This window comes from Balaenoptera physalus (assembly GCF_965194825.1).
Source record: "Balaenoptera physalus genome assembly, chromosome: 14".
Lineage (NCBI taxonomy): Eukaryota > Metazoa > Chordata > Mammalia > Artiodactyla > Balaenopteridae > Balaenoptera > Balaenoptera physalus.
This window is the reverse complement of record NC_138893.1, coordinates 18,521,395-18,541,177: the sequence shown is the minus strand read 5'-3', so window position 1 is coordinate 18,541,177 and position 19,783 is coordinate 18,521,395. Positions and strand designations below refer to the sequence as shown.

The 19,783-nt window shown below is 41.1% G+C and overlaps 1 protein-coding gene across 3 annotated transcripts in view; it reads right to left on the bottom strand.

The window, feature by feature from the left end:
* Window positions 1-19,783, bottom strand: part of FMN2 (formin 2) — a 1,374,845-nt gene that overhangs the window by 107,107 nt on the left and 1,247,955 nt on the right. The window lies entirely within an intron of this gene.

Here is a 19,783-nt window from a genome sequence, read left to right as displayed (position 1 = left end):
GCGGTTTTTAGATAATGATGATCTTAAATACAGCAAAACTCTATATATTTTCATATTTCTTAGCATCTGTTTGAAGTAGAGATCATCTCCAAATCTTCCAAACGTTATTGTCTGTTAGTGACATGCAAAATATTTATTCCAGCATGCTTTAAAACAACGCAGTTTCCCTCTCTTGTTTTTTAGTGGTTTATAATACTCTCTAGAATGCAAGAAATTCATTTTAAAGTGTCATTTCTTATTCAGAAATTAATCAAGTTAAATTTGGAAGTAATTTGATCCTAAAGCTGTTAAAGATTTTTAAAGGGAGAAGTGCCTATTTAACTACTGCAATCATTGTTTATATCTATTTGTTTTGGGGAAAGAACAGTACAATTGAATTATTAAGTCATGGAACAAAAATAAAAGATTTTGATTCTCCTGAATTTTCTTTTTGATTCAAAAATGGCTCTAGGCTTTTCTTCCTAGGTGTCTTCTTTCACCTTTTAAACTCTCAAGCTGGGCTTCCCTGGTGGCGCAGTGGTTGAGAATCTGCCTGCTAATGCAGAGGACTCGGGTTCGAGCCCTGGTCTGGGAAGATCCCACATGCCACGGAGAAACTGGGCCCGTGAGCCACAACTACTGAGCCTGCGCGTCTGGAGCCTGTGCTCCGCAACAAGAGAGGCCGCGATAGTGAGAGGCCCGCGCACCGCGATGAAGAGTGGCCCCCACTTGCCGCAACTAGAGAAAGCCCTCGCACAGAGACTAAGACCCAACACAGCCATAAATAAATAAATAAATAAATAAAATTAAAATCTCAAGCTAAAAATTTGTTGTTCAAAGTTTGTTTCTTTATAGGAGAGGATTCTGTGCATTTTAACATAAGGTAGAAGATTTTATAGGCTTCAAGAAACGCAAACTTACTCTTTATGGAGAATATGGATGATTTTGTTTTCAGTCTTGTCTCTGTAATTCACAAAGCTGTTTCAAAACAGCCAAAATACTACATTGTCTAAGTGCATTAAGATGTATGAGTAGACCACCCTGTCTTGGGTTTGAGTCTATCCCTCCGATATTAAAATCCCTTCAACCATTATTTGTTGTTTACACAGAAAAGCAGCTCAGCCATACACTGCTGTAAATGACAGAACCTGACCAATTTCTAGAGACTACAGATTTCCTCTAAACAAAGCATGTTCTGTTTTGAATTCACTGATTGTTCTGAAATGCAGGTTTTTCTATTGATGGGATTAACTAGCAAAGACTAGTTTCTCCAAGGAAGCTTCTTTTAGCATGGAAAGATTTGATGACAAATCGGTAGATCTTCTGAGGGTTTGATCAATTTTGCTTCCAGAATGTAATGTGACAAAAGGATACCGGGAAGTAAAGGTACGACGTCCACCGCAAAGCCTGCTCTGCCCACCTCGACCCTATTATAACCAGTCTCTCTCTAGAACAGCACGGAACCTTGTGTTCGCTCTGTGTTGTGCTACACATACCACAGTGTCTCACTGGTGATGCACACACATGCCTACAAGCTTCTGGAGGAGGAAGGCCGTGTCTCGCTATGGTCCTAGTGACTGGTATGGTTCACTACTGTATGGTCAGCCCTCAGTATCGTGGGTTCCGCATTTGTGGATTCAACCAAATGCAGATCCAAAACATGTGGGGAAAATTCCATAAAGTTCCAAACAGCAAACTTGGATTCACTGTGCTGCAGCAACATTTTACACAGCACTTACACGGCATCATAAGTAATCGAGTGATTTAAAGCATACAGGAGGGTGTGGGGGGTTATATGCAAGTACTGCACAACTTCATTTAAGGGACTTGAGCGTCTGCGGATTTTAGTACCAACCCCCGCAGATACCGAGGGGTGACTGTGCAGTTAGCAGTCAGTAATTTTTTTTAAACATTGAAAAATTAAAACAGTAATTGAATATGAAAAAAGAAGGCCTCCAATTCTGGGGAGAAGAGGGAGGTAAAAGGACGAAATATAATGACAGGACACTTGAAATAAGAACTACTGAGGACATGATGATACAATGCCAACTGTTCAGAATCATCCTGAGAGTACAATGAGAAGCCTTATGAGGTAATTTGAGTCCAAAATAGATACCTATGCCTACATGAGACAGAATTAGTCATTTCAAATGCTAGGACACAAATAGGTAGATAAAGAAATAAGAAAGCTATGTCCAGCAAAAGTACATATGACTTCACTTATCTGTACATCCATTCCACACAACTCTTTTGGGTACCCATCATTCATCTCTTATGCAGGAATACTTATGTGTGTAAAGGTACAAGAAGCAGGACTAAAACATCGTAGGTTTTTAAGCAATATTCATCAAATCTACAAATTCTGCTATTCATCAGTACACCAAGACCAACTGCTTCTTCTTGCCCATCATCTCGGCTTTCTCCTTGCAAAACATGTGGGATCAAGCAAAAGTCAGTTATTTTCTACCTGTTAAGGCCCCAAATTCTTACCCTCATCAGCAACCATCAACTATGTCAAACTAGTGACTACAAATCTGTACCAGAACCTAGAGGTCACCTCGATAATTCTGGCTTTGTTTGACACCCAAAATGAAGTTAGTCTCAAGGGTTCTTCTCTGGTCCACGAGTTTGAAGTAATCATCAGGGTCGGGCTTTAAAAAGGGTGAATTTTAGGGATTTATTCATCCACCAATTCAATCAAAGACCTATTGTTTACCAGGCACTACACCAGACACTGGAGATAAAAATATATACGCTGGGCTTCAGATTCAAGGAAAATCCCACCACACGACACATCATGTTGCTCATAACACCACTCTTATTTGCTCAACCCTGCTACAGCAACCTTCCACTGCTTTTTAAAACTATATATAACCCTCTATAAGAAGGGAATGCTAGTGACCACACTACCATACCAGTGGTGATGAGAGTTATCTATCAAAATAGATTCATTTTTCCTTATGGTCAAAGACACATGGGCAAAGTAACTACACACACACCAATGAACAACATAAAGGAATTTCCAAGTTCCAAACATGCAAGTAGCAAGCCTTCCCTCTCCCAGTCTCACAAGACTAGATCATTTCAGTCTCCAGCACAGGGACTGTCTTTTGGCTACTACCTTCCTTTACTTACTGCACACTCCCCCTTCCCACTCCCACCCCGATTACCTGCAGGTTTGTACCAGGATTTCCTTTTCTCAAGAGTTCCTGTTTGCCTAGAAATGAAATAGATCTATTGCTGCTAAGTTGGAGGCTTTCACCAGTTACCAAAGATTCATGGCACCCAGCACCCAGACACACTCCTCACTCAACCGCTGGCCAGAACCGACCTGGATTCCTGGCTGCCAGCCCCGGAGTTCACCAGGTATTTTGACCTCCATGGCCCTAAACCCACATGCCCTGCAACTGAAGGCTGTTCTTTCAACTCCTGAGAAAAACCATAGCTCCCAGAGAGGACGGGGCTGGGGAGCAGGGGGTGCAGGGGCAGAGGAGGCTGTGGAGAGGGATGATGTGCTTTCCTGATGCCGAGTCTATTGCTGGCATTCAGCCAGTGTTTCTCAATCAGGGTTCCAGGGAACACTGACTTGGGTCCTGAGATTCATTAAGCATTGCTGTGTGAGGACTTTCCCCGGTGGTCCAGTGGTTAGGACTCCATGCTTCCACTGCAGGGGGCGCGGGCAGGGTTCAACCCCTGGTTGGGGAACTGGGATCCCACATGCTGTGCAGTACAGCCAAATATATATATATATATATAAAGTCTAAAAACAAACTCATGTTTTCTTCCCCAAAACACTCAGCGGTCCTGATGACAGCAAAGTGGAAACGAGTCACCCAGCCGGACGCCGATGAGTCACCAAGCCTCAGAGCCACTCTCCCCCACCACTCCCAATGCCATCGTCCTGCCCGGGCCACCACCCTGCCTCCCGCTCTGCCTGGCCCCCGTCACTATCCCCAGCTGTGACACCCGCCCTACACGGCACGCAGTGTCACTCTGTAAAGATGTGGACCGGAGCCTGTGCTCCACGCCACTCCTCACGCCTGTGTCTCGGCTGACCCTCACTCTTAGATCAGCACACAGACCCCGGGTGCCCGCGAATCCCCCGTGGCCCACCGCCCGCCCCCATCTTGTGTCCTGCCCACACGTGCGGAGCGCTTCTGTCCCCGCTGGCTTTCCTCCAGTTCCTCAAGTTGATCCCACTCCTCTTACACCGACGCTGCGCCTTGTGTCTGGAACATTCCCCACATGTCTCACCCCTCAGCACCCCTGCTTCTCTGCTCTGGGGAGGCTGCCCTTCACCTCCTCACCAGACTGGGTCCTCCTGGGGACACAGTCCCGTTGGGCATCGCCACTGGAAATGAGTCTGGGAGGTGTGGCTCCCAGAGTAAAAAGACAGCTCCATAAGCCCAAGGATAATGTCAATGTTTTCATCATTGCAACCAGGGCACATGCCTGAAATAAAGCAGACATTTAATAAATATCTGATGAAATAATCACAAATGCATGGAGTTTATTATATATAAATTACTCCAAAGTCACTCATTTCTTCCTAACATCCTATCTCCTCATTCAATCTCATCTTTTCTCTCCTTTCTGCAATAGAAACAGTAACTACCAGGCCTTGAAACAGTGGGTGTCTGACTTTGGAGAAGTCAAGGTCACAATGTCTGGTGACGTGAATGACAGCAGCCAGGCAGCCGGTTCTGTGCTGGATGGTGGTTGAGGGGAGACTGTGCCTGGTCTCCAGGAGTTTTCTTTTTTTTATTCCTGTGCTATTGATCCAGCGTCAGCAGCAACCTTCCTCTTCCTGTAACTGACCTGCTTATCTCTCCCTCTCTCTGCTCACCCTTCCCCTCAGCCCTTTCTTTCCTACTTGAGCCTCAAACTCCCTTCTCCCCCACCCATCACTCCCTGAGCCCTTCACAGCCCTCCCTCTCCTTCTCCAGCTCAGAATCTCAGAGGCAAACTGACTTCTCTCATTTGGGCTTGGTTTTTGAATCCCCACGATCTGGCTTTTGTTCTCTCACTAAGCTCAAAAATGATCTTAGAGCCAAGAGTCTCTTTTACCTGTAGATAAAACAAGAGCTCCTATTTATTGAGCCCTTAATAACAGTCAGGCACCGTGCAAAGTGTTCTCCATGTACAATGTCATGTAGCCCTCACAGAGCCCTGACAGGCATCGTTATCACCAACAGCATCACCCCCATCGTATGATGAGAACGCTGAGTCTTAGGTCTCAACTAGTAAGCACGGTGCCAAGGTCCAAGCCTTCACCTATCGTCTCCTGATGTCAAGGGGCTGACACAGATGTCTTTTTTACAGAAGTGTTACTGAGCCCCAGGCTGCCTACTGAAGGGGCCCAGGGCCTTGAAGACCTACATGGGGCCAAGATGAGGACACCCCATTCCTTGCTAGTCCTTCATGTAACTAAAAGTCCTGGAACTAAGACCACAAACAAACATAGGAGTGCTATGAAAAATGCAGGGAAGGCTGACTGGCCGGGAACCTCACAACCTGAGGAAAGCCATAAGTTCCCCAGGTTTTCTTTCCTCCTTCATCCCCAGTGGGGTGCTGGAGAGGCCTGGATGCAGGACCAACTCTAGACAAAGGACGTCTGGCAGAAAAAAACCTCATTCTTAATACTTGTCCTACGCGAGCCAAAAACCAAGAGAAAAACTGACCCCTCGCGGAATCAGTGTGGCCGAGTGAAGAAGCGAACGTCCCCTGACCTGGCAGCAATGCGGTAAAGCTGGTTGGCAGGAGGCAATGCTACTCAGTGACCCTCTTCCCCGACCTCCGCCCTGGTGCCTGGGGGGCAGCTGGTACTTCTCCCACCCCCGGCAGCAACGAGGCACAATGAGGTGGCTCAGAGGGGTGACAGTGAGCCTACAATCTAACTGGAAAATGGGCAAAAGATGTGGACCTTACCAAAGAGAACACACAGAAGACAAACACATGAAAAGACGATCATTTGCCATTAGGAAAATGCAAATTAAAATCACAGTGAGATATTACAATACACCTATCTATTACAACAGCTAAAATTTAAAAGTTGGTGACAGTACCAAGGATGCAGCAAAATTAGATCTCTCCCATATTGCTTCTGAGGACGTTCTGGAAAATAGTTTGGCAGCTTCCTAAAAATACATTCTAAATATACATTTAACATATGCCGGGCATTTATCGCAAAGCTGAGAAAACTTATATCCACACAAAAAACTTAATGTATATGAATATTCATAGGAGTTTTATTTGTAATAGCCAAAACCTGAAAACCCAAATGTCCCTCAATGTAGGAAACAAATGTTGGAGTGTTCACACCATGGAATACTATTCAGCAATGGAAAAAAAATAAGTTTTTGATACACTCAACACTTGGATGGATCTCAAGGGAATTATACTGAGTGAAAATAAGCCAATATCAAAAGGTTACAGGTTACATCCTATATGATTCCATTTATATGACACTCAAAATGACAAAATTACAGAGATGGAAAACAGAATAGTGACTGCCAGGGATTAAGAATGGGGAAAGGGGTCTTTGTAGAGGTGGAACAATTCTGTATGTTTTTTTGGCTGTGCCGCAGGGCTTATGGGATCTTAGTTCCCCAACCAGGGACCAAACCTGGGCCCTGGCAGTGAAAGTGCCAACTCCCAACCACTGGGCCACCAGGGGATTCCCAACAATTTTGTATCTTGATTGTAGTAATGGTTACACAAATCAACACATGTAATAAAACTGTACAGAACTACACACACATAGAGGCATGCGCACGCACACACGCACACACACACATAGGAGTGCATGAAGAACCAGCAAAATTGAAAAAAGGTCTATGGGTCATACCAATGTCAATTTCCAGATTTTAACACTGTACTACACTTTTGTAAGATGTTATCACTGGGGAAAATGGGGTGAAGGATACACAGGACCTCTGTGTACTATGTATGTTGTGTCCTGTGAATCTGCAGTTATTTCAAAATAAAATATTAAAGAAAAAATCAACACAGCCCACTGCTCATCTGTTCTTTTATGTCCCCAAATACGTTCCTCCTTTGAATATCCAATCTTGGTCCAGACACCCAGGAAAGAAGCCGACTTTGGTCTCTCCCCTCCCTCATCCAGTTAGACAACACTTCCTAGCTCATCATCCCTGAAAAAACCTCAGGAGCAGACTTCCCCCTCTCCCATCTCAATGCCACATCCATCCCTGTCAGTCTCAGCCGCTCCCAAATCCAATTCCAACTCTCCTGTGGGCTACCTTCCTCCAACACAAAATTCCTCACCCCAGATCACTCTGCTCCACCTGCTGGGAAAGTCCTCATGTCTACTTTCAAGCTTATAAGAACATCTGCAAACAGCCCCAAACCTTGCCTCTCTATGAAGATTACCCAGGGTTCCCCAAATCAAGTAACTGTCACCTCTTCAGCAACTGTCCTGTTCTTTCCACAGAACTCTATCCCAGCACTTGTCACCTTAGCCTGTAACTATTTAATTATGTACCTGACCAGCAACGTCTGATTTGGCAACCATCCATCTGACGGTTAGTTCCTCTCATTTTATTTGAATAAAAAACATGCATGTTAGGTACATTATAAATGAAATATCCTTTTCTATGTTGGACTGGGGACATCTCACCAATTTCAAGGGGAAATGCTTCTGTATTATTAAATGACCACTTAAAATATACTTTTTACACATTACACATTCAAGACTTTATGGGTGGTCTCTATACTATTTGTTGACTTGTATTTCCTCTAATCGTGAAAAGTAGCTTTTCAAGAGATATACTTTATATAGTCCACAGACTAACATACTACAGTCCAACAGATCTTTCCTCCCAGGTAAAACAAACAACTGGAATTTCGTTAAATGTCAAGGGCTGAGGGGAATTTGCAAAATGATGGTCAAGGACACATAGCAATGGTGGTCATAGACACATAGCAATCTCAAGTTGTATGTCAAGGGCTGAATGGCTCTTCAGAGGACCTGAGATAACACCTAACCATATATTGGCAAATCACCATATATTGGTAAGTAAATAAAGATTTCAGAGCCAAATATATACCTGGAATCATTCAACTTCCTAAATGTCAGCTGAAAAAAAGCCCCACACAACCTAAAAGTTGAGGATTATGTTTTATTCAAGGACCTTACTGAGGACTCTAGCCCAGGATATAGCCTCTCAGATACTCTGAGGAACTGTTCCAAAGAAGTAAGGGGCTTTTTGCTGAAAAAACAAACAAAAAAACACATAGTTGAACGTCAAAACATTACTGCCAATCACAAAAAAACAGACATCTCAAGTTAATGATGTTAGTGCTTTTCTGTGTATGGGAAGATGCCAGAATCTAGGCCCATTGAAATTATTCCTTTGATGTGCACCTCAGCTATCTGGGGCCAGTGTCCTATTTTTCTCCACCCTTAATGTAGGGGGCAGCCACAGTGGCTGATGGCTTGACAATGGGCAACATTCTTTGCTTACTGGAATGGCAGGAGACACTTTTTTTTCCCCAAAGTTCAGTGAAGGAAAATGATAGGAATTTTACATCGTTATGAAAAGATTTGACTACTCCTTTCACTGATTAATCGCTGAGCTAAATGTTAGTTATTGCAATCATGGGCAACAAGGAGGGAAAGATGATACACCCCTCAAGCAGAATGTCAAAACCATCCAATGCTATTCCTGTTCATGAATAATTTCAAGTCAGTTCTCTGCTTTGGAGTAACCAAGGCTCTTAGCAGGTACCTACAACAATCAACATTTGCTACCACTGAAATATCTCTACCTTATATGACCATTCACAGGCCAAACCTGCAACTCTTCTGCAAAAACTATTACATTCCTAGTCTAAGTACACTCCTCTACCATCAGCAGAATAAAGGGATTTAAAGAAGGTATAGCCCCTGAGAAAACCATAATTCAAAAAGAGTCATGTACCACAATGTTCATTGCAGCTCTATTTACAATAGCCAGGACATGGAAGCAACCTAAGTGTCCATTGACAGATGAATGGATAAAGAAGATGTGGCATGTATATACAATGGAATATTACTCAGCCATAAAAAGAAATGAAATTGAATTATTTGTAGTGAGGTGGAGGGACCTAGAGTCTGTCATACAGAGTGAAGTAAGTCAGAAAGAGAAAAACAATACCGTATGCTAACACATACATGTGGAATCTAAAAAAAAAAGTCATGAATAACCTAGGGGCAGGACGGGAATAAAGATGCAGACCTACTAGAGAATGAACTAGAGGACACAGGGAAGGGGAAGCTGGGACGAAGTGAGAGAGTGGCATAGACATATATACACTACCAAATGTAAAACAGATAGCTAGTGGGAAGCAGCCACATAGCACAGGGAGATCAGCTCGGTGCTTTGTGACCACCTAGAGGGGTGGGATTGGGAGGGTGGGAAGGACGGAGACGCAAGAGGGAGGAGATATGGGGATATATGTATATGTAAACTGATTCACTTTGTTATAAAGCAGAAACTAACACACCATTGTAAAGCAATTATCCTCCAATAAAGATGTTAAAAAAATAAAATCACATATACTTACAAGTAAATAAATTATATATATATAATAAAAGAAAGTACAGCAAAGATTTATGGCACCAGGTTGGCACAAACATTCATCGTGGTTGCTAGCCAACGGCATCATTTCTCTAATGCCTGCCTGCTATCATGGAAAATTGCTGGGAAAGGTTTAATGTATGTGTGTCAGGAGAGACTTCCCCCTAGGAGAGCTGAATAGTCTGTAATTGGACCAGAATTTCTCCGGGAAGTGTGAACTCTGGCAAAGGCATAACACAGCAATCATCCCTCTATTCTTGTCTTTCAAGCAGTACCTGTGCTCCCAGCTACAGACATACCACATCTCCCCTCCCCAAACCCAACAGCCTTCATAGTCTACTCTTTTTTAGGAGATAGGACTTAAAGTGTCTTATGATATATATTGTGTTAAACTATTATTTCGTTGAATGTTAACACTTGAATTACTTTATGATTATTAAAAATTTATGCATATTGTACCTACCCCACAAAAGTATATCCTCCTTGCTGGGGGAGGCTGGGCAGCAATAGGTACCTAGCACATTTCTTAGAAGCATACTATAGACAAGAGCATAAATTGGAAAAGAAAATGTGTAAGCATAAATTATTTTTCAAGGTATTAATATACACTATTATTTCTATATACATTATTTTAAACATTTAATTAAATATTCAATACTATATTTTAATAGGCACAATATACATAGCTTTCCAGAAATGGAGCTACCAGTCATATCTAAGAAAAATCTTACTTCAACTTTAGCAAGTGCTCACCATTTTGGAAAATCCTATTAGTGGTGATAAAAGTAATTTTAGCTGCTATATTCAAGGCGATTATAAATAAAAGGACAAATATTGGTCTCTATCGTATCTTCTGGTTCAATAATTTACAAGCATCATATAATATTATAGATTACTTTGTTATTTCTACTTTAGAGTGTAGACATTAGATCTTTAAAGTTATATATGCAGAAAATTTTTTATCCATGAATTTCTTCTCAGGATGGTAAAGGAAATGTGGACAAAGAACGTCGCTGTCATTTCAGTAAACAAAGGATGTTACAGCCATTAAGCCATCCCCACGTGTGCTCCCTGAGGGGACTCAGGATGGAGTAAAGCAGGACACTGGCCCTAGGTAGTTAAGGTGCACATCAAAGGAATGATTTCCATGAGCCCAGACTCTTGCATCTGCCCATACACAGAATAGTGCTGAGGTCGTTAACTTGAGATGTCTGTCTTTGTGATTAGCAATAATCTTTTGAAGTTCGACTACATGTTTTTTTCTCCTGTATATCTTGACTCTTCCCTTAGCTCTTTGGAATAGTCCCTCAGAGTTTTCTGAGAGGCTGCATCCCAGGCTTAAGTCCTCAGTAAGTCTGCCGAATAAAACATAATTCTCAACCTTTAGATTGTGCATATTTTTCAGTCAACAGAAACATAAATATTTGTTAGGAAAAAGAAGCACTGAATGGATAAGATTGAGAATTAACAGCCTGGTCTAAGGGGTACCCATCCGGGATGACTCATCCTTCTGCAGGAAGCTCCCTAAATAAAGAGACTCAAAAGGAAAGGAAAGGAAAGTGGTAACACCGGAGCCTGAAGAGCAAATGTCGCAACGTGAAGCGACGCAGTAAATGTCAAGGGATTACTTCTTGACATCAGTAGTGGGTCTAGTAATTTGAAACAAGAGAGGGTGTGTGGGGGAAAGGAGGTCAGGAGAAGAAAGAAGCACCACAGAGTCATGAGCACAATCTCTCTAAGTCCCCTCACAGATACACAAGGAAGCCAGTGACCTTGACGCTGCTGGCAAGGTGGACCCAAGCAGCTCCCCTCCTGTGCTTTACGTGGGGGAGCGGATTCTGTGATGTGGCTCAGAGACCTGGATTTCTGTCCCGATAACAAGAAAGCAAGAGTCTTTATTTCAAATGTAAAAGTAAAAACTGACCCCAAATTAACTGTGTGGAACATCTGATCACAGTTCCTCTTTCTCCTTAAAATATATGCCATCATTTAAGTAATGATTAAAACCTCAATGTTTTTAAAAACATTCTGTTGAAGAGAACGTGTCAAAGCTAGTGTTATGTTCACCATAAATAAATGCATTCATTTGGTAAATATTTCTTTGTAGTGCTTAGTGGGTTCCAAGGAAATATGATACGAAGGGAAAAAAGTAGACACAGAAGTTCCACGATGTTCCATGGAGGGGATGAGAGTAAATCCTGGGAATGTGTGTGGAACATCCAGGCTAAATGCTCCATAGGCGAGTTCACTCTGCGTTTATAACAGGAGGGTTTGTGACCCGGAAGAATGAGAGAGGGGGAAGGAGGGGATGAGAACAAAGGTTCAGTGATGTTCACTAGGACGAGATGGCGAGTAGAAGTTTCCCATCTGAAGGTGGCTTTGGCAGTGCTTGTTCTAGCGGTGGGACCAGGAGGTTTTGAGAAGCAGAGGCCAAGTGGCTGGAGGGCAAACAGCTGGGAGAGCTGTTCTCTAATGCGTCCACCCTTGGATTTCAGCAATCAAATTAAAATCTAATCTTAAAGTAAGGTGGAAAATGTATGTGAGCATTCCCGTGTCGTTCATTTCCAGTGAAGTTGTGTTAATCATTCTAACTTTCATTTCCCAGGAATTCACTGGAGACAGTTTATCTAAGAGAAGCACAGTTATTGAAAATTCAGCCGATACTTTTATGATGTGACAGGCAATGTCACATTCCAGATGAACAGGAAAGAAACGTAATTTCTGGATTTTATGAAGTCCATAGCATCAATCTGTAAGTGTTTCAAGACTTAAAGCTTTTCTTTTTTAATTCTGAAATTCACCTTAAGCACGTTTATAGTTGAAAATGAGCTACAGGGATTCCAGGAACCAACCCCAAAAAGCAATGAAATATGAGAGTATGGTTTTCAAACAGCTCCGTGAGGAAAGTCAGTAATCCTCTCACATTTGTTTGAAGAAACTAATGATTAAATGCTGCTAAAAACATGAATCCAGTAAGACCTCTAGGAAGTGACAGGAACAGGCAGTTAATCCAGTTCATTTTCGCTAAGGTAACAGAGTGCACACCTCTGAGGACGCTCCATCCTGTAAAGTGTGCCGGTTACTTTTCCAGATTGAAGCTTATGGTCTGTCAACCACGACAGTAAGTAAAGATCACTACCACTATGCCCGTGAAATCCAATCCCCAGAAGTGTAAAGTTAAACCTCTAATTCTTGCTATCTTGCCTGCTTTTTTTTCTCCTTCTAATTGGATTACAGCTGTTTAATTACAAATGGATGGGGATTTTTTTTCTCCTTCTTTTTTTTTTTTTTTTTTTTTCTCTCCTTCTTTTTAATGTTTTTTCTTGGACTGAACTTCTAATAAGATTCACTTCTAAGGTTTGGTTTTGTCTTACTATTTAAGATTTTTTTTTTTCTTGACTATGAGATAAAGGGAACTGAATCTTAAAAAAACAATTCAACTGATAGTTATACAAGGACATTTTTATGGACACATTTCTGAATTGATATTAAATATTTGATTCACTAAAGAAAAAATAAGGAATCTACCTCAACTTCTCCTCCATCCCCACAATCCCCATCCATCACTTCTCACCGGGCCATCTGAGGAGTGTTCACTAGGAATCAGAATCAACAGATTCATTTAACCAACTGTAAATATTACATACTGCTTTTGAAGATATTTTACCCTCAGAACCCAATGGTAGTAAAAAACCCAAAGTTAACTGTAAAGATTTTTGCTTTTAAAAACTCAATGGGATATACTGTATTTAGTATCTCTGTGGATTCACTAGATGTTTTGGGTTTTTTTTAACATCTTTATTGGAGTATAATTGCTTTACAAAGGTGTGTTAGTTTCTGCTTTATAACAAAGTAAATCAGCTATACGTATACATATATCCCCATATCTCCTCCTTCTTGCGTCTCCCTCCCACCCTCCCTATTCCACCCCTCCAGGGGGCCGCAAAGCACCAAGCTGATCTCCCTGTGCTATGCGGCTGCTTCCCACTAGCTATCTATTTTACATTTGGTAACGTATATATGTCCATGTCACTCTTTCACTTCGTCCCAGCTTAACCTTCCTCCTCCCCGTGTCCTCAAGTCCATTCTCTACATCTGTATTTTTATTCCTGTCCTGCCCTTAGGTTCTTCAGAACCTTTTCTTTTTTTTTAGATTCCATATATACGTGTTAGCATACAGTATTTGTTTTTCTCTTTCTGACTTACTTCACTCTGTATGACAGACTCGAGGTCCATCCACCTCATTACAAATAACTCAATTTCATTTCTTTTTATGGCTGAGTAATATTCCATTGTATATATGTGCCACCTCTTCTTTATCCATTCATCTGTCAATGGACACTTAGGATGCTTCCATGTCCTGGCTATTGTAAATAGAGCTGCAATGAATATTGTGGTACATGACTCTTTTTGAATTACGGTTTTCTCAGGGTATATGCCCAGTAGTGGGATGGGTGGGTCATATGGTAGTTCTATTTTTAGTTTTTTAAGGAAACTCTATACTGTTCTCCATAGTAGCAGTATCAATTTATATTCCCACCAACAGCGCAAGAGGGTTCCCTTTTCTCCACACCCTCTCCAGCATTTATTGTTTATAGATTTTTTGATGATGGCCATTCTGACTGTTGTGAGGTGATACCTCATTGTAGTTTTGATTTGCATTTCTCTAATGATTAGTGATGTTGAGCTTTCTTTCATGTGTTTGTTGGCAATCGGAAAATCTTCTTTGGAGAAATGTCTATTTAGGTCTTCTGCCCATTTTTGGATTGGGTTGTTTGTTTATTTGATATTGAGCTGCATGAGTTGCTTGTATATTTTGGAGATTAATCCTTTGTCTGTTGCTTCATTTGCAAATATTTTCTCCCATTCTGAGGGTTGTCTTTTCATTCTGCTTTTGGTTTCCTTTGCTGTGCAAAAGCTTTTAAGTTTCATTAGGTCCCATTTGTTTATTTTTGTTTATATTTCCATTTCTCTAGGAGGTGGGTTAAAAAGGATCTTGCTGTAATTTATGTCATAGAGTGTTCTGCCTATGTTTTCCTCTGAGAGCTTTATAATGTGTGGTCTAACATTTCGGTCTTTAATCCATTATGAGTTTATTTATGTGTATGATGTTAGCGAGTGTTCTAATTTCATTCTTTTATATGTAGCTGTCCAGTTTTCCCAGCACCACTTATTGAAGAGGCTGTCTTGATTCACTAGGTTTTAATTCCTCAGGAAAGAGGTATTGCGCCGTCAGGATTGCTTTTTTGTTTTTTTGTGTGTTTGTTTTTTTAAATAAATTTATTTATTTTATTTACATTTATTTTTGGCTGTGTTGGGTCTTTGCTGCTGCTCGCGGGCTTTCTCTAGATGCAGCGAGCGGGGGCTACTCCTTGTTGTGGTGTGCAGGCTTCTCATTGTGGTGCGTTCTCTTGTTGCCGAGCATGGGCTCTAGGAACATGGGCTCAGGAGTTGTGGCTTGCCGGCTCTAGAGCGTAGGTTCCATAGTTGTGGCACACAGGCTTAGTTGCTTCACGGCATACGGGATCATCCTAGACCACGGCTCGAACCCGTGTCCCCTGCATTGGCAGGCAGATTCTTAACCACTGCACCACAAGGGAAGCCCAGGTTTGTGGTTTTTGAATTTATGTTGTGGCTAGATTTGGAGACTGCCCCAAATTCATTGACATCTGGAAGAGAAAGCACCCTGCTAACCATATGCCACCAGGGAGAACAAAGATTACATTCTAAACAAGGCCGTGTAACAAGAGTGTCCATCTGTTTCACAGAGGTTACACGGTCCAATGACATGGAAACATCTGGAAAAAGCAAGCATGTATTTATAGCAAAGGATTCAGGCTGATAACGTTTATTGTTCTCAAGAATAAGCAGTGGAATGCCAAGTAAGAGTGTTCCTTTGTACACCTGAAACAAATATCTCAACTATACTTCAATAAAAAATGAAAAGGAAAAAATAAAAAGTAAAGTAATTGGTAATAAAAAGATTACTCCTCATATATTTAATATATTTTGTTATTAAGTAAATAGACATTAGTCTATTTTTTCTTGATAAAACTTAAATATCCCTTGGAATACCATCATTAAACTATTAAGGCAAAATTAAGACTCTATTTAGATACCTTTCAAACAAGATTTCAGACCTGAAATGAGTAATTACAGTTATATCAACACAATAAAGGTTTGAAAGATTTCCAAGGAGTCCCCAAGCCAGACCCAAGTGCACACATAAGTTTTTCCTTCCAGAGGCACCTTCATATGAGCAAGACTCATGTCCTATGGAGTGACACGTGACCTGGGAATTACATGCCAAATAAGAACAAGCCTCCCAACTGTCCACACCAGCTATTGGCTCTGGGCCCCTCAGCTTACTGCACTGACCTCATTGACATAGTGGACGGGCCTCAGCACTGTGCCCTTCACCGTGGTGAACAAAATGTTATGCTTTATCAGTAGGGGGTGCTGGAGGCACACGGCAGGAGGAAAGGGGGCTTCTGGTGTGCGGGTGTTGGCCTTTTCCTCCCCACCCGCTGCACAGGTGATCCACAGTGTGGGTGTGTGAGGACATGGGTTGGGGGTCATCTGGCCAGCCATGACTGCAGCCACAAAGCAGAGCACCTAGAGTCCCTCGAAGCTTTGCAGTCCTGGTCGAGGTCCCGTGACCTCTTCAATCCCCATGTGGACACGAAGCACTGTGCACCTGCGCCAGCCATGGCTCACCTGGGCCCTGAGCTCTGTTTCCTGGGCTCTCTCAGTGTGGATGCGGCAGGCTCTGGGCTCTGCCCGTGGGGCATCCTGACGCCGGCACGCCCGACCACAAGCTGTGGCTCACCTGCTGCCCTAAGTTTGTTTTCCACTCGCCCAGAGACTGGGGACAAGGTGTGGTCTGGACAAACCAGGGTGCTGCAGACACACCTAGTCCAGGGAGAAGGTCTCCCTCCAAGTCTCTCCTCGCTTGGGTCCTAAAGCCATCTTCACATCTTTGTACTCTCCCAGCACAGGTTAACCATTCATTATAATAAGTTTCCCTGTTTACTTTACCCTGAGGCTTCAATCCCCTGATTGGACCCCCACTGATAGCACGGCTAATCCAAAGGGCATGACATCCCACTTTCTGCCCTAAAGCAACTAACTCCTATATCCATTTGAATGAATGAGTAGACAACTCAAACCTAACAGGACCAAGACACGTTTTTTATTTCCCACCCTTCACCAAACCACTTCGATGTAGCTCTGAATGGCAACTTTATTGCCCAGGCGAAATTCCTTGGGATCCCCCTTCATTCCTCTTTCTCACAGTCTGTATCCAGACCACCAGAATACAGACACCAGTCCCCTCCACCAGAAAGCATACACACCCACTGAAACAGCCTAACCCACTGGGAGCAGACACCAAAAACAACGGGAACTATGAACCTGCAGCCTGCAAAATGGAGACCACAAACACAGTAAGCTAAGCAAACAGAGAAATACACACCAGATGAAGGAGCAAGGTAAAAACCCACCAGACCTAACAAATGAAGATGAAATAGGCAGTCTCCCTGAAAAAGAATGAAGAGTAATGAGAGTAAAGATGATCCAAAATCTTGGAAATAGAATGGAGAAAATTCAAGAAACGTTGAACAAGGATGTAGAAGAACTAAAGACCAAACAAACAATGCAGAACAACACAATAAATGAAATCAAAAGTTCTCTAGAAGTAATCAATAGCAGCATAATTGAGGTAGAAGAACGGATACATGATCTGGAAGATAAAGTAGTAGAAATAACTACTGCAGAGCAGAATAAAGAAAAAAGAATGAAAAGAATTGAGGACAGTACCAGAGATCTTTGGGACAACATTAAACGCACCAACATTCGAATTATAGGGGTCACAGAAGAAGAAAAGAAATAGAAAGGGACTGAGAAAATACTTGAAGAGATTATAGTTGAAAACTTCCCTAATATGGAAAAGAAGATAGTTAATCAAGTCCAGAAAGCACATAGAGTCCCATACAGGTTACATCCAAGGAGAAACATGCCAAGACACATACTAAACTATCAAAAATTAAATACAAAGAAAAAATATTAAAAACAGGAAGGGAAAAACAACAAATAACATACAAGGGAATCCCCATAAGGTTAACAGCTGATCTTCAGCAGAAACTCTGCAAGCCAGAAGGGAGTGGTAGGACATATTTAAAGAGATGAAAGGGAAAAACCTACAACCAAGATTACCCAGCAAAGATCTCATTCAGATTTGATGGAACAATTAAAACCTTTACAGACAAACAAAAGTTAAGAGAATTCAGCACCACCAAACCAGCTTTACAACAAATGTTAAAGGAACTTGTCTAGGCAGGAAACACAAGAGAAGGAAAAGACCTACAATAACAAACCCAAAACAATTAAGAAAATGGTAAAAGGAATATACATATCAATAACTACCTTAAACGTAAATGGATTAAATGCTCCAACCAAAAGAGACTGGCTGAATGGATACAAAAACAAGACCAGTATATATCCTGTCTAAAAGAGAACCACTTCAGACTTACGGACACATACAGACTGAAAGTAAGAGGATGGAAAAAGATATTCCATGCAAATGGAAATCAAAAGAGAGCTGGAGTAGCAATTCTCATATCAGAAAAAATAGACATTAAAATAAACACCATTACAAGAGACAAAGAAGGACATTACATAATGATCAAGGGAGCAATATTTATAAATTTTATAAACATATACAATTTATAACAATTGTAAATATTTATGCACCCAACATAGGAGCACCTCAATACATAAGGCAAATGCTAACAGCCATAAAAGGAGAAATCAGCACTAACATAATCATAGTAGGTGACTTTAACACCTCAATTTCACCAATGGACAGACCATCCAAAATGAAAATAAATAAGGAAACACAAGCTTTAAATGATACATTAAACAAGATGGACTTAATTGATATTTATAGGACATTCCATCCAAAAACAACAGAATACACTTTCTTCCTAAGTCCTCATGGAACATTCTTCAGGATAGATCATATCTTGGGTCACAAATCAAGCCTTGGTAAATTTAAGAAAACTGAAATCATATCAAGTATCTTTTCTGACCACAATGCTATCAGACTAGATATTAATTACAGGAAAATAATCTGTAAAAAATACAAACACATGGAGGCTAAACAATATACTACTTAATAACCAAGAGATCACTGAAAAAACAAAGAGGAAATCAAAAAATAACTAAAAACAAATGACAATGAAAACACGATGACCCAAAACCTATGGGATGCAGCAAAAGCAGTTCTAAGAGGGAAGTTTATAACAATACAATACTACCTCAAGAAACAAGAAAACTCTCAAATAAACAACCTAACTTTACACCTAAAGCAATTAGAGAAAGAAGAACAAAAAAACCCCAAAGTTAACAGAAGGAAAGAAATCATAAAGATCAGATAAGAAATAAAAGAAAAAGAAATTAAGGAAACAATAACAAAGATCAATAAAACTAAAAGCTGGTTCCTTGAGAAGATAAACAAAATTGATAAACAATTAGTCAGACTCATCAAGAAAAAAAGGGAGAAGACTCAAATCAATAGAATTAGAAATGAAAAAGGAGAAGTAACAACTGACACTGCAGAAATACAAAGGATCATGAGAGATTACTACAAGCAACTATATGCCAACAAGGTGGACAACCTGGAAAAAATGGACAAATTCTTTGAAAAGCACAACCTTCTGAGACTGAACCAGGAAGAAATAGAAAATATAAACAGACCAATCACAAGCACTGAAATTGAGACTGTGATTAAAAATTTTCCAACAAACAGAAGTCCAGGAACAGATGGCTTCACAGGCAAATTCTATCAAACATTTAGAGAGGAGCTAACACCTATCCTTCTCAAACTCTTCCAAAATACAGCAGAGAGAGGAACACTCCCAGACCCATTCTACGAGGCCACCATCACCCTGATACCAAAACCAGACAAAGATGTCACAAAGAAAGAAAACTACAGGTCAATATCACGGAAGAACATAGATGAAAAATCCTCAACAAAATACTAGCAAACAGAATCCAACAGCACATTGAAAGGATCATACACCATGATCAAGTGGGGTTTATTCCACGAATGCAAGGATTCTTCAATATAAACAAATCAATCAATGTGATAAACCATATTAACAAATTGATAGAGAAAAACCATATGATCATCTCAACATATGCAGAAAAGGCTTTTGACAAAA